At 39.5% G+C, this 25,860-nt stretch overlaps 1 protein-coding gene across 1 annotated transcript in view; it reads left to right on the top strand.

Moving 5' to 3' along the window:
- Positions 1-4,412: 4,412 nt before the first annotated feature.
- Positions 4,413-25,860, top strand: part of TAFA4 (TAFA chemokine like family member 4) — a 272,904-nt gene continuing 251,456 nt past the window's right edge. Inside the window, exon 1 of the mRNA XM_073644714.1 lies at positions 4,413-4,866. The gene's annotated coding sequence lies outside the window, so the exon portion shown is untranslated. The remainder of the gene's footprint in view (positions 4,867-25,860) is intronic.

Below are 25,860 nucleotides of genomic sequence, written 5' to 3'. Positions count from 1 at the left end.
TAGTTATATTCTTGTACATATGAGCAGTATTATAGTAGTTATATTCTTGTACATAGGGACAGTATTATAGTAGTTATATTCTTTTACATAGGAGCAGTATTATAGTAGTTATATTCTTGTACATAGGGGCAGTATTATAGTAGTTATATTCTTGTACATAGGGGCAGTATTATAGTAGTTATATTCTTGTACATAGGGGCAGTATTATAGTAGTTATATTCTTGTACATAGGGGCAGTATTATAGTAGTTATATTCTTGTACATAGGGGGCAGTGTCATAGTAGTTATATTCTTGTACATAGGGGCAGTATTATAGTAGTTATATTCTTGTACATAGGGGCAGTATTATAGTAGTTATATTCTTGTACATAGGGGCAGTATTATAGTAGTTATATTCTTGTACATAGGGGCAGTATTATAGTAGTTATATTCTTGTACATAGGGGCAGTATTATAGTAGTTATATTCTTGTACATAGGGGCAGTATTATAGTAGTTATATTCTTGTACATAGGGGGCAGTGTCATAGTAGTTATATTCTTGTACATAGGGGCAGTATTATAGTAGTTATATTCTTGTACATAGGGGCAGTATTATAGTAGTTATATTCTTGTACATAGGGGGCAGTGTCATAGTAGTTATATTCTTGTACATAGGGGCAGTATTATAGTAGTTATATTCTTGTACATAGGGGCAGTATTATAGTAGTTATATTCTTGTACATAGGGGCAGTATTATAGTAGATATATTCTTGTACATAGGGGGCAGTGTCATAGTAGTTATATTCTTGTACATAGGGGGCAGTGTCATAGTAGTTATATTCTTGTACATAGGGGCAGTATTATAGTAGTTATATTCTTGTACATAGTTATAGTTTCGCTTTATGGATGAACAGGATTATAACGTTTCATCTGTTCTTGCGGTATATGTGCTCAGTGCGGGCTCCTGTTGGAGGCTGATACATATAGTGCATCCCTCAGCAGGGGGCAGTAGTGGGCACAGTAGTCAGCTTTTGTCATATCAGGGCCATGTGCAGTTGCCCTCAGGCTGTATAATAAGCAGTCATGTGATATACGGTAGAGGAGCGATGAACAGATTGTCATGTGACATGGAAGTGCCAAATATTTCACACAATGCTCTAAGTAATGCACATCTCAAGAGTCAACTTATCTTTGCCTGTCGTTAATGAGTTCAAATCCCAGAAAGGTGAATTGATTTTAAAATTCTGAAATTAATTAAAACAGCGGCTGGTTATTAATATTGCATGAATAATTGAATTATCAGGGATGGTTTATACCTGCTTTACCTCTAAATGGTGCCATTTGTAAGGTTTTAATGCCGACCTGATACCATGAAGAATTGTTCTTCTTATTTATCAGCCCTCCATAAAAAACAAAGACATTTTCAGGTGGTGTTTGCCTATTTGTACTAAAGAATGTCATTTTTGCAGTTGAATGCAATCTATTGCTCCCTGTTATCAGCTGTTTAACACTAATGGGAGACTGTAATATTTTTCAATGAGAATATTGCTGGATGAATAATGTCATTAAAGTTGTACGGGCATCTTAAGTCCAGAGGGGTAAAACTATTTCCCTTCCCCATTTATGATCACTTTTTCTCACATATCTACAGCGCAGAAAATATCAGACATAATGCTACAATTTCCCTTGGGTATACAATAAAATTATGGGTGCATGCAGCCACCACTAGGGGGAGCCAACTGCATACATTTAATGAATGGAATATAATGGATGTCATAAAAATCTTTATACAGTGAGCTCCCCCTAGTGGCAGCTGCAGGTAAACAGAGCATACTGTGTGTCTATGTCTATACAGTACTGTGCAAAAGTTTTAGGCAGGTGTTGAAAAAATGCTACAAAGTAAGAAGACATAAAAAACAGAAGTGTTAATATTTGATTTTTATCAATTAACAAAATGTAAAGTGAATGAACAAAGGGGAAATCTAAATAATATCAATATTCCGCCCTTTGCCTTCATCAGTTCTTCTCGGTCACCTGTGCACAGTTTTTGAAGGAAATCGGCAGGAAGTTGTACCAAACATCTTGTAGAACTGACCCCAGATCTTCTGTACATGAGGCTTGTGCGGATCCTTCTGTCTCTTCATGTGAACCCAGACAGACTGGATGATCAGGGCTCTGTGAGGCCGGATCATCACATGAAGGACTCCTTGTTCTTCTTTACACTGAAGATAGTTCTTAATGACATTGGCTGGATGTTTGGGGTCCTTTTCCTGCTGCAGAATAAATTTAGAGACAATCAGACGCCTCTCTGATGATATTACATGATGGATAAGTATCTACCTGTATTTCCAGCATTGAGAACACCAAGAAATGGGTAACACTGAAGACTGTAGACATATTGATCGGCCAAGGAAACTTAGTGCAACAGATGAAGGACACATCATGCTTATTTCACTTTGAAATTGGAAAATGACCAGCAGTGCCATCAGTTCAGAACTGCCAGTCACCAGTGGGATCCAGCTACACCCATCTAGTGTTTGGAGCAATTTGGCCAGAAGGTTTTTCATGAAAGAATTGCTACCAAAAGCCAGACCTTCTACATGGAAACTAGACCACGCAACTCAACTATGCACAAAAACATAGGAACCAGAGTGCAGAAATATGGAAGCAAGTGATCTGGACTGAGGAGTCAAAATTTTAAACATTTAGTTGTAGAAGGCAATTTGTTTGTTATAGGGCTGGAGAGCGGCACAATAATGAGGGTCTGCAGGAGCAGTGAAGCTCGGTGGAGGGTCCTGTAAGTTTGGGGCTGCATTTCAGCAGATGGAGTTAGGGATTTGGTCAGGATTAATGGTGTCCTCAGTGATGAAGAATACAGATAGACACTTACCCATCATGTAATACCATCAGGGAGGTGTCTGATTGGCTCCAAATTTATTCTGCAGCCGGACAACAACCCCAAACATCCAGCCAATGTCAGTATGAATAATCTTCAGTGTAAGTCTTTTTTTGCATCTAAATGATGGAGTTCTGCCTTCATTTGTGCATATTTAGAAGAGGTTTTAGGTTGTTACCTGAAGGCTTTGCACCCAAAGCTACTAGGACGAGTTCTGAATTTACTTTTTTCTATTTAATCTATCTATCTATCTATTATCTATCTATCCCTCTATTTATTATCTATCTATTATCTATCTATCTATCCCTCTATCTATTATCTATCTATTATCTATCTGTCCCTTTATCTATCTGTTATCTATTATCTATCTCTGAATCTATTTTCTATGTATCATCTATCTATCTAATATATCTCTAATATCTATCTATCTATCTATCTATCTATTTATCTATCTATCTATCCATTATCTATCTCTCTAATATCTATTATCTATCTATCTATCTATTATCTATCTATCTGTCTATAAAACAAAAAATGGAGTAGCACAGGCAAAAGTGCAGGCATAGATGCCAGCCCATAGGTAGCAACCCACCAACCTATGGTACATAAAAAGCAAGAAAAGTGGGCAGCACTCAAAAGCAAATTCCATGCAAAAAATGGTGTCTGTCTTATCCCATGTGAACAGGTGGCAATGTTACAGCTCAAGAGCATGTGAACCTTTGTTAAAGTGTTTCCCACTTTTCTTGTTTTTTTTTTTTTTAATCTAATATTTAATCTAATCTATCCTTCTATCCTTCAATCTATCAATCCATCCATCTATATCTAGCTATTGTCTTATCTCCATATCTATTGGCGGACACAGACAGAAAAGGGCCCCTGTGCATGAACAATATATGGGCCCTTTGCAGCCCAAGAGAACCTACAAATGCAAGACTGCTCCTGCTTTGGAGGTATAAATGTGCCCCTTGACCTCTTGGGTCCCTTTTCGGCTGCACAGGTTGCACCAATGATATATCCGCCCCTGTCCTTATCTGTCTATCCACTCATCTATCATTCTCATATCTGCTTCTTTTCTCTCTCTACAATAGATCGAAAGATAAACGGAATCTTAGATAGATCTATCCCTTGCAATTAGGCTTTATAGTAATAAACTTAGACTTTTAAACTTGGTAACCAAAAGATTACCTGTCACTCTCCCCATCGGTATGTCAGGCACAGAGCATTATCTCTTCTCTGGCACTTCTCTGAGTTTAGACCATTTAATATTTAAAGGGAAAGCAGATATTGAGACCTCCAAGCTGCTCCATGTGTGATGTCCAGGATCATCATTAGTTAATATCCTCCATGTCTTCTGAGTAGAGTTACACCTGTGTGTAAGATTACAGCAGCAGAGCATCATCCTAGGACTGGCAGAGTCTGTGATAGTGAGAAGGCAACATGACACAGTGGTGAAGAGGAGGATGTGAGGAGCAGGGAGGAGCTGCAGGAGAATGATCTTTGTCTGCTCCAATCAGTTGTGTGTGCACACCAGGCTTGTTAGTGTCACTCTGGATTCAAAGCAAAGCATCTGTCTGGGGCTCAGTGTGTTGGACCAGGAGCCAAGGGGCAGCACAGGCTGCAGGCACTGCCCTATGCCAGAGACCAGAGCTCCACACCTGCCTTCTGTCTGCTCCTCACTGGCCACCATCCTGCCATCCCTACACTGGCACTTTTATGCACCAAGCCTGGATTTAGTTGCATGCTCTTCAAGCCTGGATGCTGAATTCTGCTCTTGGCACTTGTATCTGATCAGCTGAGGATGAGACTATTAAGACTCTTGGATGTTTCTGGATGAGAGTAACTTTCTCCAGCACCCAACACCTGAACATGCCACCAGTCTGAGCCAAGAGCTGAGAGTCCACACTATGTGATTACTGGGCAGGATCATGGCACAAGGGCACCTGCTATCCCTCCCTTGGCTGCAGATAGAGAGTATCTCACCCTTCTGATCAGTAAGTTCTTCTGATTTACTATCTTCATTGCTCCATGTGGCCACTTTAATGTAATAGAAAAAGTAATGCACTTGGGAATTGTTACATTGTTGCCTCCTTTCATTCATTTAGAAAGATGGCCATTATGGGTTAAAGGTTTAATCAAGTACAAAGCTTGCCGCTTCTGTGTCTTAAATTGTGAGATAGTTTTAATAAATGTCGCGCACAATTATTACACGATTGTCATATTTTTCTGTAATTGCAAGGCTGGGTATGTGCGGATATATTTGGGCTGAAAAAAACTCTCTTTTTATTAACTCTGTCTGATCTAATGTAACTGAAGCTGATGGAGCAGAGCTGAGTTTGTCATGTGGTTCTGGCTCCTATATCACAAAGCTATTGCATTATTGTGATGCAGTCAAACAGGTTAAGTGGCAAATTCATCTCCACTATATCATAAGTGAGCTTTATGGGAATTACACCCCCCCATGACTTGTGCTGGAAGGAATAAAGCAGAGTCAGGTGCTGGGGGAATGGAGGAGCTGCTGCCAGGACACAAGGAAAGTGCCTGCAGGACCCCTGATTACCCCTGATAGACCCCTCTCCAGGAGGCAGCAGAGGTCTCAGCCCTGGACTCAGCTGGAGGAGAGCAGCCGGGTGGTGCGGGGATGGCTGGATTGTGAGTGGTTTTCCTGAGTGTCTGCGGAGCCCCGTGGAGTGCTGCTTACAGGGGGCTCAGCTTCTTAGCTCTGCTCTTTGATGTTTGCTGTAGAGTCACATCTGTGTGGAGTTTATACCAGGCTCTCTGGCTTTCTTCTAGATACTCTGGTTTCGTTTTGCTCTCCAAAAGCAAGAGAATGGGTTAATTGGTTTATGTCACTGGCTTCACTGTGCGTCTAATATAGAGAAATTAGATTGTGAGCCTCATCAGGGACAGGGACTGATGTGAGTGACACCTGTGTGCAGAGCTGGATGACTGCTGGGAAATTATTCTACAGCTATCTATTATCTATCTATTATCTATCTATCTCTCTATTTATTATCTATCTATCTATCTATCTATCTATCTATCCCATATCCATCTATATATCCCATATCCATGCATCTATCCCATATCTATCTATGTATCTCTCTAACTATTATCTATCTATATTTCTATTATCTATCTATTAGCTAGCTAATATCTATCTATCTTTCTATTATCTATCTAATATCTATATATCTTTCTATCTATTATCTATCTATATATCTTTCTATTATCTATCTATCATCTATCTATACCTCTATCTATCTATCCCTCTATCTATTATCTATCTATCTATCTATCTAATATCTATCTATCTTTCTATCTATCTATTATCTATCTATCTATCTATTATCTATCTATCATCTATCTATCTATTATCTATCTATCTATCTAACTATCTATCTATCTATCTATCTATCATCTATCTATCTATTATCTATCTATCTATCTATCTATCTAACTATCTATGTCATATCTATTATCTATCTATCTATCTATCTAACTATCTATGTCATATCTATCTATCTATCTATCTACAAGAAGTTTTTTTTGGCAGGACCCAACACATTATTTTTTCCAAAGCAAGTGTGCAGTAGGGAATAGAGACTGTAGGAGCAGTGGATGGGTCATATTCAAGGTGGAGGCTACGGAGGTCCGTGGTATATCACAGTTCTCTTTCTTGCAGCGTATGGCATGTGCTCACATATTGCGCTGCTCCCTCCCCCGCGCTCATTTATTGCTCTGCTCCCTCCCCCGCGCTCACATATTGCGCTGCTCCCTCCCCCGCGCTCATTTATTGCTCTGCTCCCTCCCCCGCGCTCACATATTGCGCTGCTCCCTCCCCCGCACTCATTTATTGCTCTGCTCCCTCCCCCGCACTCACATATTGCGCTGCTCTCTCCCCCGCACTCATTTATTGCGCTGCTCCCTCCCCCGCGCTCACATATTGCGCTGCTCCCTCCCCCGCACTCATTTATTGCGCTGCTCCCTCCCCCGCGCTCACATATTGCGCTGCTCCCTCCCCCGCACTCATTTATTGCGCTGCTCCCTCCCCCGCGCTCACATATTGCGCTGCTCCCTCCCCCGCACTCATTTATTGCTCTGCTCCCTCCCCCGCGCTCACATATTGCGCTGCTCCCTCCCCCGCACTCATTTATTGCTCTGCTCCCTCCCCCGCGCTCACATATTGCGCTGCTCCCTCCCCCGCACTCATTTATTGCGCTGCTCCCTCCCCCGCGCTCACATATTGCGCTGCTCCCTCCCCCGCGCTCACATATTGCGCTGCTCCCTCCCCCGCGCTCACATATTGCGCTGCTCCCTCCCCCGCGCTCACATATTGCGCTGCTCCCTCCCCCGCGCTCACATATTGCGCTGCTATCTCCACTGCTCTCTTTTCTTCCCCCAGCAGGATTAATGTTTTCTCTTCATCCTTCATGGAGCTTAAATCCAGAAAGAGATCTTAGAGTCTCCAGAAGTGAGTGTCCCCCACTGCTGAGTATTTGGTGCAGCGTAGCAGGAAGTGAGTCTCCTCCTCCAGGGCCTCCAGGTCACAGTCTGTTCTATCTATTATCAATCTATCTATCTATCTATCTATCATCTATCTATCTATCTATTATCTATATATTATCTATCTATCTCATATCTATCTCATATCTATCTATTATCTATCTATCTATCCATCTATCTATCTATCTATCTATCTATCTATCTATCTATTATCTATCTATTATCTATCTATCTATTATCTATCTATCTATCTATTATCTATCTATCTATCTCTGTATCTATCTATCTATTATCTATCTATCTATTATCTATCTATCATCTATTTATCTATATATTATCTATCTATTATCTATCTATTATCTATCTATCTATTATCTATCTATTATCTATCTATCTATTATCCATCTATTTATCTATCTATCTATCTATCTATTATCTATCTATCTATTATCTATCTATCTATCTATCTATCTATTATCTATCTACTATCTATCTATCTATTATCTATCTATCATCTATCTATATATATATTATCTATCTATCTATTATCTATCTATTATCTATCTATTATCTATCTATCTATTATCTATCTATTATCTATCTATCTATTATCCATCTATTTATCTATCTATCTATCTATCTATTATCTATCTATCTATCTATCTATCTATCTATCTATCTATCTATCTATCTATCTATCTATCTATCTATCTATCTATCTATCTATCCAGCCATCCAATACTTGATCATACAGTTGTTTTGGACGCTATCCACTATTCAGTGCTGAAAAAAAGAATTTGCCTTGACACTTTCTGTGCATTTGGAAAACTTTCCCAAACAATAAATTCTCTTCCTATTTTAGACCTGCTGGAATAAACATAAAGAGAAAGTAACGTTTGTTGTAAATATTTCTATAATACTTTTGTGAATAGTCACAATGATAATGTGCAGAATATACAGATTAGATACATATGAGATAGACAGGTAGATATATAGATACAACATGAATAGATAAATAGATAGATAATAGATATATAGATAGATAGATAGATAGATAGATGGATAGATGGATAGATAGATGATAGATAGATAGATAGATAGATAATAAATAGATATGAGATATATAGATAGATAGATAATATATAGATAGATAGATAGATAAACAGTAGAATAATAATTCCAGCTCCTGCAGCTGCATACACATCACAGAGATGTAGCAGAGATGAGTTTGTTGTCGCCGGTATTGTTTGTACACTGTGTTGTGGACTAATTACTGGACCTGGCGACCTTCCTCTGATGATGGACGTGCCGTCACTGACAGGCCCTCGGCCTCCTGTAACACGTCCGTATATATATCCACATGGTATCATAGCAACACGTTGTGATATTTTGCGCCGTGCGCTGAGGACGCGGTTCTGGGCCCGGTGCGCGCATTGATCTTCCCAGGTACGAGCGCTGATTATGACGGATTATTTCAGACAGATGCATCGCAGCTCGCTGGATTTAATAATTAAATCAGATCAGTGTAATGATAGATTAATGGCTGCAATTAGTGGCCTGATTACACATAATTAATATTTTTTAATGCTCGGCTCCAAATGGATGAGTCAATATATGAACATATTGTATTCTCGTGTGATAATCTATTTATCCCTGGGTTATTTACTGTTGTGACTCACATGAAGGGATGTAGCAGAGCTGAATTTGTTATTTAGCACCAAGAAATCCTATATCATGCCTTACTGCCACCTCAGCACCCATTGTGCCAAGTGACAGACTGAGCACAGCTGTGTCTTGCAGGCAGCTGACAAACTCATCTCTGCTACATCTGACAAACTCATCTCTGCTACAGAAACACATAGATTTCTCCTTAATCCCATATCTTTACAAGTAGCACTGATTTGTAATGATTTACCATTGACAAAGTATGTAATACAGAGACATCTTATCAATGAAAGATACAGAGAAACAGAAAAGGATGTAGTAGAGCTGAAATTGTCATCTTACATAATAATGATTTTATTTATATAGCACCAACATATTCTGCAGCACTTTACAATTCTTACACCATGAAAACAAATGATATGTCCTAGGAATAACCTACAGAATAATATGATGTCATATCTGCGATATTAGATAAATAGAAGGATAGATAATAGATAGATAGATAGATAGATAGATAGATAGATAGATAGATAGATAGATAGATAGACGGGTGAGTGGGTGGGAGGGTGGATGGATGGATGGATAGATAGATAATAAATAGATAGATATGAGAGAGATATAGATAGATGGAAAGAACGATGGATGGATAGAAAGATAGATATATAGATAGGCAGATAGATAGATGGATAGATACATCTATAGATAATAGATAGATATTAGATAGATAAATAGAAAGATGATAGATAATAGATGGATCTATAGATAGATTGACAGACAGAACAATATGACTGCCTCCCCGAAGACCAATGTGACCAGTATTCCCTATAGCATAATATCACTGACTATCCATCATATAGTGACATCTTATATCTATTGCATATGGATAAATATACTGATGTAGCAGAGCTAATTTTGCAAATTATTATGTTATATTCTATAATTTTATATAATTTTTCTCGCTTTTTTTCTGCCCTCACGTGGCACCGCTAATTACAGACCAACAGTAAAGGACAGATTGCCATATCCCTTCAACTCGTTCCAAACGATAAACTCAGCTCTGCTACCTCTGCCCGTCCGCTTTTGTTTTTGTTGTTGCGCGCAAATTGTGTTCTTAGCGCAATTTCTGCAGGTAATGGGACTTAACATGGGAAAAGCAAACAAACAGGGTCCTTCAGGTCGACGAGCGGAGGTAGCGGCGCTCCTCGTTATTAATATGAAAATGGGATTTATTCTGGTGGAGCATAATGGGACGCGCGCCATTGAAAAGGTCACTCCATATTCATTTTCCTGCGTGGCACAGCCAGGCATTCATTTTGCAGATGTTGGGCATTTTATATTTAGAAGCCGATCCTCTCGGTGTGTGTTTTGTTTTGCTGTAGGAAGGAAAAAAAAATGAAGGTATCGCTTGATTGATGTGGTTCAAGTGTCTGAATGGTCGAGGCGGCGAAGAATAGACTCCGCGTCCTTGAGTTTTACCGTCACTGACCCAGGAGTGGGAAATAAAGTCAAATCTGTCCTGTGTTCTATGGGAAATTGCTACAAAAATGGAACGGAATGTTGACATTCTAAAAGATTCCGCCGGGTTCTATCCTGTCCGGATGGATCTGGTCCTTCTGTTCTGTGAGTTCTGCTCCAAGGGTCATGCGGAGAACTTTTGTTTTTTCGTTTTTTTTGCCCCCCTCACGGTGGTACATACAAAGATGGATCAGAAGGCCGACCCCATATAGAAGGAAATGTGCTCATGTAAGCCAGATCTTGTGATGATCCATCTCCTGGAATCAGGTCCGGGGCACAGCTGGTCGTCTGACTGTATCGTCTATCAGCGAGACAGTGCGCCATAAGAGCCGGAGTCTCTTGGACATAGATGGAGTATGGATGTAGCAGAGGTGAATGCGTCATTTGACGATTTGGTGGCTGCAATATTGGTGCACATTGATGTGAAATCACCATGAATTGTCTGCATGGGTTATGTTGAATGACAAACTCAGCTCTGCTACATCTGCGTGTTTGTAATTATAAGTTTCCTAGAATGGGTTTAGGAATAGACTGTATGATAGAAATCTTAATAGATCACTGGGAAAATCACAAGTGTAACGTAATGTGCTAAATGACAAACTCAGCTCTGCTACATCTGCATCTTTGTAACGTTTTCTACGTTTCATATTGAATGGATCTAGGGGTAGATTGTATCAGAAAGTTGTGGTTGAAGAAAGTCACAATTTAGTGTTGAGCTAAATGACAAACTCAGCTCTGCTACATCTGAATGCTGTGTAACACACATTTCCTAATGAATGGATTTGGGGGTACAGCATGACCTGGATGTAAAAGTATGGATGTAACAGAGGTGAATCAGTCACTTTACGCTTTAGGACTGAAACATTGGTGCACATTGATGTGAAATCATCTTGAAGTGTCTGCATGGGTCATGGTGAATGACAAACTCAGCTCTGCTACACCTGCGTCTTTGTAATGTTTTCTAATTATATGATTGATAGAATGTATCAGCAAGACGATACACAAAAGGACCTCGTGGATGATGTAGTTCTGTGCCAAATAACAAGCTCAGCTCTGCTACATCTGAACGCCATGTAACGCACATTTTCTAATTATGTGTTTCGTAGAATAGATTTAGGGACACGTCTGGTTTTCTGACTGTATCAGCGTGACCTGGATGTAGAAGAATGGATGTAGCAGAGGTGAATGCGTCATTTGATGCTTTGGGGCTGCAATATTGGTACGCCATGGTAAAATCACAATGAACTGGATCCTCCTGGATGTAGCAGAGGTGAATGTGTCCCTTTTGGGGTAACATTATTGGTACACTATGATAGAAATCTTAATGGATTGCTTGTAAAATCACGATGTAGTGTAATGTGCCAAATGACAAACCCAGCTCTGCTATATCTGTATGCATATATTTTCTACTAATCTATATAGTGTCACATTTGGTTTTCTGAATGTATCAGCAAGACATATACAATTAAACCCAGATGTAGCAGAGGTGAACGTGTTGTTTCGACGGCAATATTTGTACACTGTGATAAAAGTGTAAATGCGCGGCTTATGAGATCGTTACATAGTGCTGTGCGAAGTGACAAACTCAACACTGATATGTTACACAATGGATTTGACTGCCTCAGCAAGACAGACCTAGGTGTAGGTGAAGTATGGATGTAGCAGAGGTGAATGTGTTTTAGCCCTTTGGGGCTGCAATATTGCTGCACAGTTTAAATATAGTAATGCATTATAGTGCGCTAAATGACAAGCTCAGCGCTTCTACATCTGAACATATTTTCTAATATGTTTCACAGAATAGATTTCGGGTCACAGCTGTTTTTCTGACTGTATGAGCAAGACATAGTATGATAAGCATGGATGTAGCAGAGGTGACCTAAAACAGCAAACTACTGACATAGCAGAGCTGAATTTGAGTTTTAACTGCAATAGGTTTCCTTGCAGTCATGTGTTAAAGTGATATCACTATGTGTTGCGTCAATGACAAACTCAACTCTGTTACATCTACACTTCCAACAAGTGGATTTATTACATGCACAATATTCTCTTTAGATCAATGGTTTTCATTATAAAGTTTGCAAACAGAAATAATTAGAGGATTTCAAGCCTAAGGCCACGGCCCCACTATCTGTATTTGGTCAGTATTCGGTCAGTATTTTTTCTCAGGAGTGGGAGCCAAAACCAGGAGTGGGTGATAAATGCAGAATTGGTGGCTTGTTTCTATTATACCTTTTCTCTGATTGTTCCTCACCTCGTTTTGGCTCCTACTCCTGAGACAAAATACTGACCAAATACTGACCAAATACTGATAGTGGGGCCGTGGCCTTAGACTACAGATATGACCGAGCTAAGTTTGTCACCTGCATCCTCTGAGTTAGAATAATGAACGTACAGTAACTAAAGTAACATGATCTGGACAAACCTAGCTCTGCTGCACTGGACAGGCCTAGCTGTGCTACACTGGGCAAACCTAGCTCTGCTACACTGGATAAACCTAGCTCTGCTGCACTGGACAGGCCTAGCTGTGCTACACTGGGCAAACCTAGCTCTGCTACACTGGATAAACCTAGCTCTGCTGCACTGGACAGGCCTAGCTGTGCTACACTGGACAAACCTAGCTCTGCTACACTGGATAAACCTAGCTCTGCTGCACTGGACAGGTCTAGCTGTGCTACACTGGACAAACCTAGCTCTGCTACACTGGACAAACCTAGCTCTGCTGCACTGGACAGGCCTAGCTGTGCTACACTGGACACACCTAGCTCTGCTACACTGGATAAACCTAGCTCTGCTGCACTGGACAGTCCTAGCTGTGCTACACTGGACAAACCTAGCTCTGCTACACTGAATAAACCTAGCTCTGCTGCACTGGACAGGTCTAGCTGTGCTACACTGGACAAACCTAGCTCTGTTACACTGGATAAACCTAGCTCTGCTACACTGGATAAACCTAGCTCTGCTGCACTGGACAGGTCTAGCTGTGCTACACTGGACAAACCTAGCTCTGCTACACTGGATAAACCTAGCTCTGCTACACTGGACAGGTCTAGCTGTGCTACACTGGACAAACCTAGCTCTGCTACACTGGATAAACCTAGCTCTGCTGCACTGGACAGGCCTAGCTGTGCTACACTGGACGAACCTAGCTCTGCTACACTGGATAAACCTAGCTCTGCTGCACTGGACAGGCCTAGCTGTGCTACACTGGACAAACCTAGCTATGCTACACTGGATAAACCTAGCTCTGCTGCACTGGACAGGCCTAGATGTGCTACACTGGACAAACCTAGCTCTGCTAAACTGGATAAACCTAGCTCTGCTACACTGGATAAACCTAGCTCTGCTACACTGGATAAACCTAGCTCTGTTACACTACGCAAACTTAACTCTGCTACACTGAAAAAAGCACTACTACAATTGACAAACTGTGCAAACCTAGTTCTACTGCACTGGACAAACCTAGCTCTACTACATTAAGCAAACAAAGCTCTGTTGCACTGACCCAACAAAGCACTACTACACTGGACAAACCTGACCTTGTTACATTGTACAAATCTCTTTGCTAAACTAGACAAACAAAGCCCTGCTACCCAGGACAAACAAACCTCTTCTACACAGAACAAACACAGTTCTACTACACTGAACAAACAAAGCACTACTACACTGGACAAACCTAGCCCTGTTACACTGTGTAAACCTAGGTCTGCTACACTAAGCAAACAAATTTCTGTAACACTGAACCAACAAAGCACTACTACAATAGGCAACCCTGACCCTGTTACACTGTGCAAATCTATCTCTGCTACACTAGACAAACAAAGCTCTGTTACACTGGACAAACAAACCTCTCCTGCACTGAACAAACAAAGCTCTGCTACACTGGACCAAATAAGCTCTACTACACTGGACAAACCTAGCCCTGTTACACTGTGCAAACCTAGGTCTACTACACTGGACAAGCCTAGCCCTACAACACTGTGCGAGCCTAGCTCTACTACACTACACAAACAAACCTCTCCTACACTGGACAAACAAAGCTTTGCTGCACTTGAGAACTACAGCTCTGCTAATCTGCATCTTTTGTGAATATCTGAGCGGGTTCATGGCCGCGTTCTGTGTCGCTGTCCCCGGCTGCTGAATGGATTGTTCCATTTATTCATAGATGTGATTGAAAAAAATATAAAATCTACAAAAAAATCTCCCCCTATTGTGCGCCGGCCGCATTGTCAGGAGCCGCACTCCGCTACCAGGGAATATAATTGACTTTTTTTCTTTTCTCTTAATCCATGAATAGAGGAGGAGTGTCGCAGATAAATTAGTGCACCCTGCATCCTGCACCGGCTAAATATAGCCAGGAGCAGGCGCAGTTCTTACCGGGGCCACTGGCCCATGTGGCACGCCGGCTTTGGCTGGTGGTCGGCCTCCGGGGTTAAAATCCGAGCACAAGTAAGTCTTCCATTTGTCCTTCTCTCATGCAGGAGAAAAGCTAGAAATGTGCATTTGTTCCAGGAGCGGACACAGAAGAAGAAGACAACCTCGGTCCAAGAATTGTATATGGGCCATTAGCAGTCCAATACCTTATAAAAATGCTGCCTGTGTGTGCGGCTTTATAGCTTTATAGGTAGATAACCCCCTTACCTCTTGGTTCCCTGTGCGCCTGCCCACGTTGCACCAATGGGATGTCCGCCCCAGGATTTTTAGACTGCACTGTACATACACGTATGGAGATGCCCGGTGCGCCATGTGGCAGAGCTCATCGTGCTATCAAGAAGGTGGGCAATATATCTATCCATCAAAAACATTCTGACCTCCACCTCCTAACAGAAGGAAGCAAATGTGAACAGTAGCAAATTGCCGTGACTGCATAATATACAGTATATACCATAGAATGAGGTCTGTCTATCCATCCATCTATCAATCAATCTCATATCTATGTATCCATCCATCTATCCATCTATCTATCCATCCATCTATCCATCCGTCTATCCATTCGTCTATCCATCCATCCATCCGTCCATCCATTTATTCGTCTGTCCATCCATCAGTCAATCAATCCATGTGTCTATCCATCCTTCCATCCATCCATCCATCCATCCATCCATCCATCCATCCATCCATCTATCTGCCTATCTATCCGTCTGTCCATCCATCCATCTATCCGTCCGTCCATCCATCCATCTATTTGTCTGTCCATCCATCTATCTATCTATCTATCGTTTATCCATTCATCTATACGTCCTTCCACCCATCCATCCATCTATCTATCCAACTGTTTATCCATCTATCTATCTATCTATCTATCTATCTATCTATCGTTTATCATTTCATCTATACGTCCTTCCACCCATCCATCCATCCATCCATCCATCCATCCATCCATCCATCCATCCATCCATCCATCCATCTATCTGTCTGTCCATCCATTTATCTATCCATCCATCTATACATCCTTTCATCCATCTATCCATTCATCCATCCATCCAACTATCCATCTAACCATCTATCCATCCACCATTTTTTCATCTATCTGTGTATCCATCCATCCATGCATCCATCTATCTAAATAGAAAAAATCAAGGCAGCACCAGCAAAAAAGGGCAGGGGTGCAGAGCCTCCCAGGTATATACCAATCCTCCAATATATGTACAAAAATGAAGGCAGCACTCCCAAAATAGAAAATTAGAGAAATTTAATAGCCCATAGTGACGGCAATGTTTCGGTCCATCCATCCATCCACCTATCTTTAGGTCTATCTATCTATCTATCTATCTATCTATCTATCTATCTATCTATTATCTATCTATCTATCTATCTATCTATCTATCTATCTATCTATCTATTATCTATCTATCTATCTATCTATCTATCTATCTATCTATCTATCTATCTGTCATCTATCTGTCCATCCGTCCATCCAATCTAATCTCTCTACAGTATCTCTGTATCACTTCTGTATAAAGGTGATCTGTGATGTTGTGGCTATGGCCTCTCTGGCCTCCATATGGAGGCTGATTCCAACATGTTGGGCAGATTCTCTCCTATAGACGTCTAAAATTATCAAAACAAGATGCCGAAACAGAAGCAGTTTCTAATTGTAACCAACCAAGTAGCTCGAGTCTCTTCTAAGGTCCCTAGAACTATCAGGACTGGAATCTGGTCCTTTGCTGACAACTCCTCCTCTTCTCCCTCGCACTAGTTCTGATACATGATGTTACCCATAGACTCTGATGCGATAGTTTTTTCGTTTTTTACAACCAGGTCAGATCATTTCTGCATCTGATCAGTCCCGTCAGCCTTTAGATACAAAGCAAATGATTTGTGGACTCTGCTTCCTGCCTAAACAATCAGACAAAAACCCCAGAAAAGAAAAAAGAAAAAACAAACAAAAAACTAAAAATAACATAAAAATGACAAAATGTTTGATAAACAGAAATGATTTCTTCCTGTTACACTGCAGCCGCCGCAGCAGAATCTGCAGACCATATATTCCAATTACTCTGTTGTTATTGAGATCGGATAATCAAAGATCTGTGTACTCATTAAACGAGGGGCACGGAGGGGGCGGAACAATTCCAAAAGACCCCACATGCTAATTAAATATACAAATCAAATAAGAAATTATCCATATTTACACCACAAGTTTATTGTTATATTGACTGAGTTAATGAAGTGAATTCATCCAACGTGAAGCTCATGTTAATTCCTGCAGCCAGCGGATAATGCTGATCGGGCAGATTACGTGACTCCGGTTATTTATTTTTTTTCTCCTTTTTTTTTTGGTCAGCAGAGCTCTAGATTATTTTTTTTCTTGCTTTGAAGTCACTGATTTAATGTGCTACTTAATTACACACTAAGGTATTGATTGTATCTGACTCGGGATGAATGGGTTAAAACAGTCAGAGCTTTGCTGATACATTGTTGCAAGGGGCTCTTTACTGTTCTATTGCAGGAAAAAAAACACTTAAAGGGACAATCCAGAAACCCATTTAGCCTGTGCTTAATGATCATTTTTCTGTATTTTTTTCCCTTTGGAGGAACTTACAACTAATTTATATATTTGGAAAGTTGGGTGACAATCCCTATGGGCACTGTAAAGTTTGCCATGAGTAGTTAAGCCCAGATTTCTTGCCTGTTGCCCACATTTGATTTACAGGTCTGGGATCCACTGTTCCTCTCTGATTAAATATGCATTATCATTGTCTCAGGGTCTTAATTACAGCCCCTCTGGAGCATAGGAACATGTTATTTCGAATGCAAAGTCCCAAATTCCCTGCAGAATCAGAAAAGTTAAATGATAATCTTCCATATACCTGAAGCCACCACAAGAGGGAGCTTATGAGCTCACTGCATACTGATTTAATAGTGTAGCTAAACTCCCCCTAGTGGTGGTTTGGGTGGATTACAGATTCAGTATTTGATCACAATTTCAATGCAAAGATTATCTTACATACAAGAAGATATTTTGGCTATCAGACTTGAGTTCTTTCTCACCTGTAATTTGCAATAAAATGTGTGGGATTGATACAACTGTGATGCAATATTTTGCTAATCTATGGAGATTGCATGAAAAGGCATATAGTAAAATCGGAAGCCATAATGTAAGTAATTCATACTTTGTTCTGCAGCAATCGGAGTAGTCAATTGTGTGCAGCCAGAAGTCCATTAAAGTGAATGGGAGCTGAGCTGCAGTACCGAAAACGGATGCTGCACTGTATACGGAGCTAAACTGTCACTGTGTAAATCCAGCCAGCATGGATCGCTGGAGGTTCAAAGTGTCAGACCCCCTGCGATCTGATATTGATGACCTATCTTAAAGGGATTGTCCAATAAAGTAGTGACAAGTCTGCAGTCACATAGAGGTACTGCAGACTTTTGTGATCCCCTTTAAGGATAATGAATTAATACCAAAGTCCTGGACAACCCCTTTAATTGTTGCACTAAAGTTACCAGCATAAAATGTGACACTATACACCAGCTGCGGTGCAAATTGTGAACATGTAATAGATATCTTACATATTATATTTTATATTCTTTTTATATTTTTTATATTATTCTGATAATATCCAGTGCATTGAGGTTTGGAGCAGGATCAGGACATTTTATTTTGGGTATCACATTCCTGCAGATTCCTATTTGTCCTATTAAAATACAGTCCCTTATTCAAACAGACTGACAAGTATGAAATCAGCCCGGGCTCTGGGGGCTCTGGAGAGACCGCCATACAACCGGAGAGCTGTACAGCTGTCACTGTTGTAATTTCAGAGACACCCTTTGAAATCACCTTAGGCAATTCTTCCGCCTGTGGCTTTATTGATCCATGCTGGTGCATGGCAAGCAAACACATATGGTATGGGCTGCTATACTCAAATTGTCCACCAGAGGGAGCAAAGAAAAAAAAAATTTCCAATGATAATTGTCATTTTTTCTATACATTTTGCACTTATAATGTGATACATAAAAGTAATCATTTTTGGTAGAGCCAAGTGCAGAGGAGAATTGATTCTGTTTTAGAAATTGATTATTCTGCAATGTACCTGTAGTACATATAACCTTCAAAGTGTAATATAATATACTCATATATAAATGTATATGTGTAAACATAATATATGTATATATATATAATATATATATAGATGTATGTGTATGTAAACATACTATATTATATAATATAATATATTATAGTATATATAATATGTTACATTATATATAATATAATTATATATATAATGTAATTATATATATATACACACACACATATATATATATATATATATATATATATATATATATACACCTTTCCACACACACATTTATACATATATATATATATCTATATATACATATTATATATATATATATATATATATATATATAAATAAATATATATTACACTTTAGTGGTTATATATACTATAAGTACATTGCAGAATAATACATTTCTAATACAAAATCAATTTTCCTCTGCAGTCTATCAGCGATCTAATATCTATACAATGTCATATATTGCTCTGATTGGCTTTTATCTTGCTTTATGCTATAGTTTCCCCCAGAGATAAGCGCTTCGGAGGATTCTGGCAGCTTCTCTTCTCTAATCTCTATTGTAATACCATGCACTTACTTAATGGAGGATGCAGGGTGATTTGTCTGGTTACTCTAAGACTCAAATTCTATTATTTATCCCTAGGAAAATATTTAGAAATGATAGAAAACTATAGCAAAATTCAAAATGGGTTCAGCCTCAATCAGAGCTTCGCCAAATTGTATTTTTTTTTTTAATAAAGTTATCAATTTAATGGGGTTGCTAAGCTTTATTTTTTATCTCAAAGTGCTACAAATCAACAACATAGTCATAGAGTTCAATGATGCAATTTTGGTTGCCGGCAGTCACCACTAGGGGGAGCTCACTGCACACAGATTTATACAGATAATATAATGAGGGCTGTAAAAATCCAAAGATAGAGAGCTCCCCCTAGTGGTGGCTGAAGCAGAGGCAGACACCATAGCAATAGCGTGGTTTCTACACCACTGTTCTCTCCATTTCCATGGATATAATGTTTAGCCCACACATAATACAGACTCCTGATGTCATAATTATGCTCAAAATTCCTGGAAACTAGGTCAGAAGGAGTATAATAGGGGTCTCTGCTGCTTGCACTGTATCTTTAAGAACCCCACTATTTCCTCTGTGCTTTCTCAGCAGCTTCTTGGCACAGCTCACCGGACCCCGTACTATTCTAAGTGTAAGGCTAGAAAACTATTTCTGCCATGGAGAGAGTACGCTAATCGAAGCCCGTCCCGGAGCGCTGCTCCGCAGATACATTAATTTTAATGGCCCATTTTAAGTCAAGGAGAATCAGGAAAAAGATTTTACTAACCGGCTCAGGAGTGGGAAGTATTGATACAATCATCTCATTACAATCAATGGCATCGAATGCCGCAGGGAGAAGAAGAAAATGTGGTATTGATATGGTGAAATGAAAGAGCATTACGTTATACTGTTACCAGGCAGCCATAAAGACGGAAGAAAAATCTTCTATCTATTATCTATCTATTATCTATCTATTATCTATCTATCTATCTATCTATCTATCTATCTATCTATCTATCCATCTATTCTCTATCATCTATCTATTATCTATCTATTATCTATCTATCTATTATCTATCTATCTATTATCTATCTATCTATCTATCTATCTATCTATTATCTATCTATCTATTATCTATCTATCATCTATCTATTATCTATCTATCTATTATCTATCTATCATCTATCTATTATCTATCTATCTATCTATCTATTATCTATCTATCTATTATCTATCTATTATCTATCTATCTATTATCTATCTATCATCTATCTATTATCTATCTATCTATTATCTATCTATCATCTATCTATTATCTATCTATCTATCTATTATCTATCTATTATCTATCTATTATCTATCTATCTATCTATCTATCTATCTATTATCTATCTATTATCTATCTATCTATCTATCTATTATCTATCTATCATCTATCTATTATCTATCTATCTATTATCTATCTATCTATCTATCTATTATCTATCTATGATCTATCTATTATCTATCTATTATCTATCTATTATCTATCTATCTATCCATCTATCTATCTATCTATCTATTATCTATCTATTATCTATCTATCTATTATCTATCTATTATCCATCTATCTATCTATCTATCTATCTATTATCTATCTATTATCTATCTATCTATTATCTTTCTATCTATCCATCTATCTATTATCTATTATCTATCTATCTATCTATCTATCTAGTGAGCGGTGCAGCACAAGTAAGCTGGATAGAGCAGTGGGTGCAGAGCCTGACAGGCACAACCAAACCTCACTAGTATTCCATGAAGATAAAGACAGCACTCCGATCTTCAATAAATAAGCTGTTGTTTATTGACACAGAGTCATAGTGGCAGTGGCCAACAGCTTATTTATTGAAGATCGGAGTGCTGCCTTTATCTTCATGGAATATATATATATATATATATATATATATATATACTGTACAGACGAAAAGTTTGGACACACCTTCTGATATAAAGATTTTTCTGTATTTTCATGACTATGAACATTGTACATTCACACTGAAGGCATCAAAACTATGAATTAACACATGTGGAATTATATACTTAACAAAAAAGTGTGAAACAACTGAAAATATGTCTTATATTCTAGGTTCTTCAAAGTAGCCACCTTTTGCTCTGATGACTGCTTTGCACACTCTTGGCATTCTCTTGATGAGCTTCAAGAGGTAGTCACTGGAAATGGTCTTCACTTCACAGGTGTGCCCTGTCAGGTTTAATAAGAGGGATTTCTTGCCTTATAAATGGGGTTGGGACCGTCAGTTGTGTTGTGCAGAAGTCAGGTGGATACACAGCTGATAGTCCTACTGAATAGACTGCTAGAATTTGTATTTTGGCAAGAAAAAAGCAGCTAAGTAAAGAAAAAAGAGTGGCCATCAGTACTTTAAGAAATGAAGGTCAGTCAGTCCGAAAAATTGGGCAAACTTTGAAAGTGTCCCTAAGTGCAGTTGCAAAAACCATCAAGAGCTACAAAGAAACTGGCTCACATGAGGACCGCCCCAGAAAATGAAGACCAAGAGTCACCTCTGCTTCTGAGGATAAGTTTATCCGAGTCACCAGCCTCAGAAATCGCAGGTTAACAGCAGCTCAGATTAGAGACCAGGTCAATGCCACACAGAGTTCTAGCAGCAGACACATCTCTACAACAACTGTTAAGAGGAGACTTTGTGCAGCAGGCCTTCATGGTAAAATAGCTGCTAGGAAACCACTGCTAAGTACAGGCAACAAGCAGAAGAGATTTGTTTGGGCTAAAGAACAAAAGGAATGGACATTAGACCAGTGGAAATCTGTGCTTTGGTCTGATGAGTCCAAATTTGAGATCTTTGGTTCCAACCACCGTGTCTTTGTGCGACGCAGAAAAGGTGAACGGATGGACTCTACATGCCTGGTTCCCACCGTGAAGCATGGAGGAGGAGGTGTGATGGTGTGGGGGTGCTTTGCTGGTGACACTGTTGGGGATTTATTCAAAATTGAAGGCATACTGAACCAGCATGGCTACCACAGCATCTTGCAGCGGCATGCTATTCCATCCGGTTTGCGTTTAGTTGGACCATCATTTATTTTTCAACAGGACAATGACCTCAAACACACCTCCAGGCTGTGTAAGGGCTATTTGACCAAGAAGGAGAGTGATGGGGTGCTACGCCAGATGACCTGGCCTCCACAGTCACCAGACCTGAACCCAATCAAGATGGTTTGGGGTGAGCTGGACCGCAGAGTGAAGGCAAAAGGGCCAACAAGTGCTAAGCATCTCTGGGAACTCCTTCAAGATTGTTGGAAGACCATTTCCGGTGACTACCTCTTGAAGTTCATCAAGAGAATGCCGAGAGTGTGCAAAGCAGTCATCAAAGCAAAAGGTGGCTACTTTGAAGAACCTAGAATATAAGCCATATTTTCAGTTGTTTCACACATTTTTGTTAAGTATATAATTCCACATGTGTTAATTCATAGTTTTGATGCCTTCAGTGTGAATGTACAATTTTCATACTCATGAAAATACAGAAAAATCTTTAAATGAGAAGGTGTGTCCAAACTTTTGGTCTGTACTGTATATATATATATATATATATATATATATATATATATATACAGTATATACCCCATAGTCTCATTATACAATTAAGACATACTGTGATACAGCACAAAATAGAAGTGTAAAATCTATAACTAAGGATATCGCATGTCGTGAAGAGATGCAATAAGTTATAATGTTAATATTCATACTAATGATGAAGGCGAAGGCAGGGGCACAGCAGGGGCTGGTCACGCATCCGTGAACCGTTCGTACCCCTGAGTCCCTTCCTCCAGTCCAGTATTGTACCTATATAGTAATCGGAGGTAAATTCTGATGTAATTATAGTTCACAATTTGACCTTTTATTATTTCCTACTTTTTGCTGAAATCAAACATAACATTTAAAAAATAAAAAGTTACGTTATTTTTTGTCTTTTTATTACTTTTTTCATATATCATCATTTTATTACTTTCGCCCTATCCCTAATTATTTCTCTAAACCTAACACTATATCACTAAACCTAAAACTATCCCTAACTCTATCCCTAAGCCTAAACCTATCCCTAACTCTATCCCTAAGCCTAAACCTATCCCTTACTCTATCCCTAAGCCTAAACCTATCCCTTACTCTATCCCTAAGCCTAAACCTATCCCTAACTGTATCCCTAAGCCTAAACCTATCCCTAAGCCTAAACCTATCCATAACTTTATCCCTAAGCCTAAACCTATCCCTAACTCTATTCCTAAGCCTAAACATATCCCTAACTCTTTCCCAAAACCTAAACCTATCCCTAACTCTATCCCTAAGCCTAAACCTATCCCTAACTCTATCTCAAAACCTAAACCTATACCTAACTCTATCCCTAAGCCTAAACCTATCCTTAACTCTATCCCAAAACCTAAACCTATCCCTAAATCTATCCCTAAGCCTAAACCTATCCCTAACTCTATCCCACAACGTAAACCTATCCCTAACTCTATCCCTAAGCCTAAACCTATCCCTAACTCTATCCCTACGTCTAAACCTATCCCTAACTCTATCCCTAAGCCTAAACCTATCCCTTACTCTATACCTAAGCCTAAACCTATCCCTAGCTCTATCCCTAAGCCTAAACCTATCCCTAAATCTATCCCTTAGCCTAAACCTATCCCTTACTCTATACCTAAGCCTAAACCTATCCCTAACTCTATCCCAAAACCTAAACCTATCCCTAACTCGATCCCTAAGCCTAAACCTATCCCTAACTCTATCCCTAAGCCTAAACCTATCCCTAACTCTATCCCTAAGCCTAAACCTATCCCTAACTCTATCCCTAAGTCTAAACCTATCCCTAACTCTATCCCGAAGCCTAAACCTATCCCTTACTCTATACCTAAGTCTAAACCTATCCCTAACTCTATCCCTTAGCCTAAACCTATCCCTAAATCTATCCCTAAGCCTAAACCTATCCCTTACTCTATACCTAAGCCTAAACCTATCCCTAACTCTATCCCAAAACCTAAACCTATCCCTAACTCGATCCCTAAGCCTAAACCTATCCCTAACTGTATCCCAAAACCTAAACCTATCCCTAACTGTATCCCTAAGCCTAAACCTATCCCTAATTCTATCCCTAAGCCTAAACCTATCCCTAACTCTATCCCTAAGCCTAAACCTATCCCTAATTCTAGCCCTAAGCCTAAACCTATCCCTAACTCTATCCCTAAGCCTAAACCTATCCCTTACTCTATATCTAAGCATAAACCTATCCCTAAGCCTAAACCTATCCCTAATTCTATCCCTAAGCCTAAACCTATCCCTAACGCTATCCCTAAGCCTAAACCTATGCCTTACTCTATACCTAAGCCTAAACCTATCCCTAACTCTATCCCAAAACCTAAACCTATCCCTAACTCGATCCCTAAGCCTAAACCTATCCCTAACTCTATCCCAAAACCTAAACCTATCCCTAACTCTATCCCTAAGTCTAAACCTATCCCTAACTCTATCCCTAAGCCTAAACCTATCCCTAACTCTATCCCAAAACCTAAACCTATACCTAATTCTATCCCTAAGCCTAAACCTATCCCTAACTCTATCCCTAAGCCTAAACCTATCCCTAATTCTATCCCTAAGCCTAAACCTATCCCCAACACTATCCCAAAACCTGAACCTATCCCTAACTCTATCCCTAAGCCTAAGCTTATCCCTAACTCTATCCCTAAGCCTAAACCTATCCCTATTTCTATCCCTAAGCCTAAACCTATCCCTAACTCTATCCCAAAACCTAAACCTATCCGTAAATCGATCCCTAAGCCTAAACCTATCCCTAACTCGATCCCTAAGCCTAAACCTATCCCTAACTCTATCCCATAACCTAAACTTATCCCTAACTCTATCCCTAAGCCTAAACCTATGCCTAACTCTATCCCTAAGCCTAAACCTATCCCTAAGCCTAAACCTTTCCCTAACTCTATCCCTAAACCTATCCCCAACTCTATCCCTAAGCCTAAACCTATCCCTAACCCTATCCCTAAGCCTAAACCTATCCCTAACTCTATCCCTAAACCTAAACCTATCCCTAACTCTATCCCTAAACCTAAACCTATCACTACCTCTCTCCCTAAACCTAAACCTATCCCTTACTCTATCCCTAAGCCTAAACCTATCCCTAAATCTATCCCTT

The sequence above is a fragment of the Phyllobates terribilis genome, unplaced genomic scaffold, assembly GCF_046119375.1.
Source record: "Phyllobates terribilis strain yellow unplaced genomic scaffold, ASM4611937v1 Scaffold_8__6_contigs__length_399053987, whole genome shotgun sequence".
Lineage (NCBI taxonomy): Eukaryota > Metazoa > Chordata > Amphibia > Anura > Dendrobatidae > Phyllobates > Phyllobates terribilis.
Note: the sequence above shows the minus strand (reverse complement) of the source record. Positions and strands in the feature narration are given on the sequence as shown.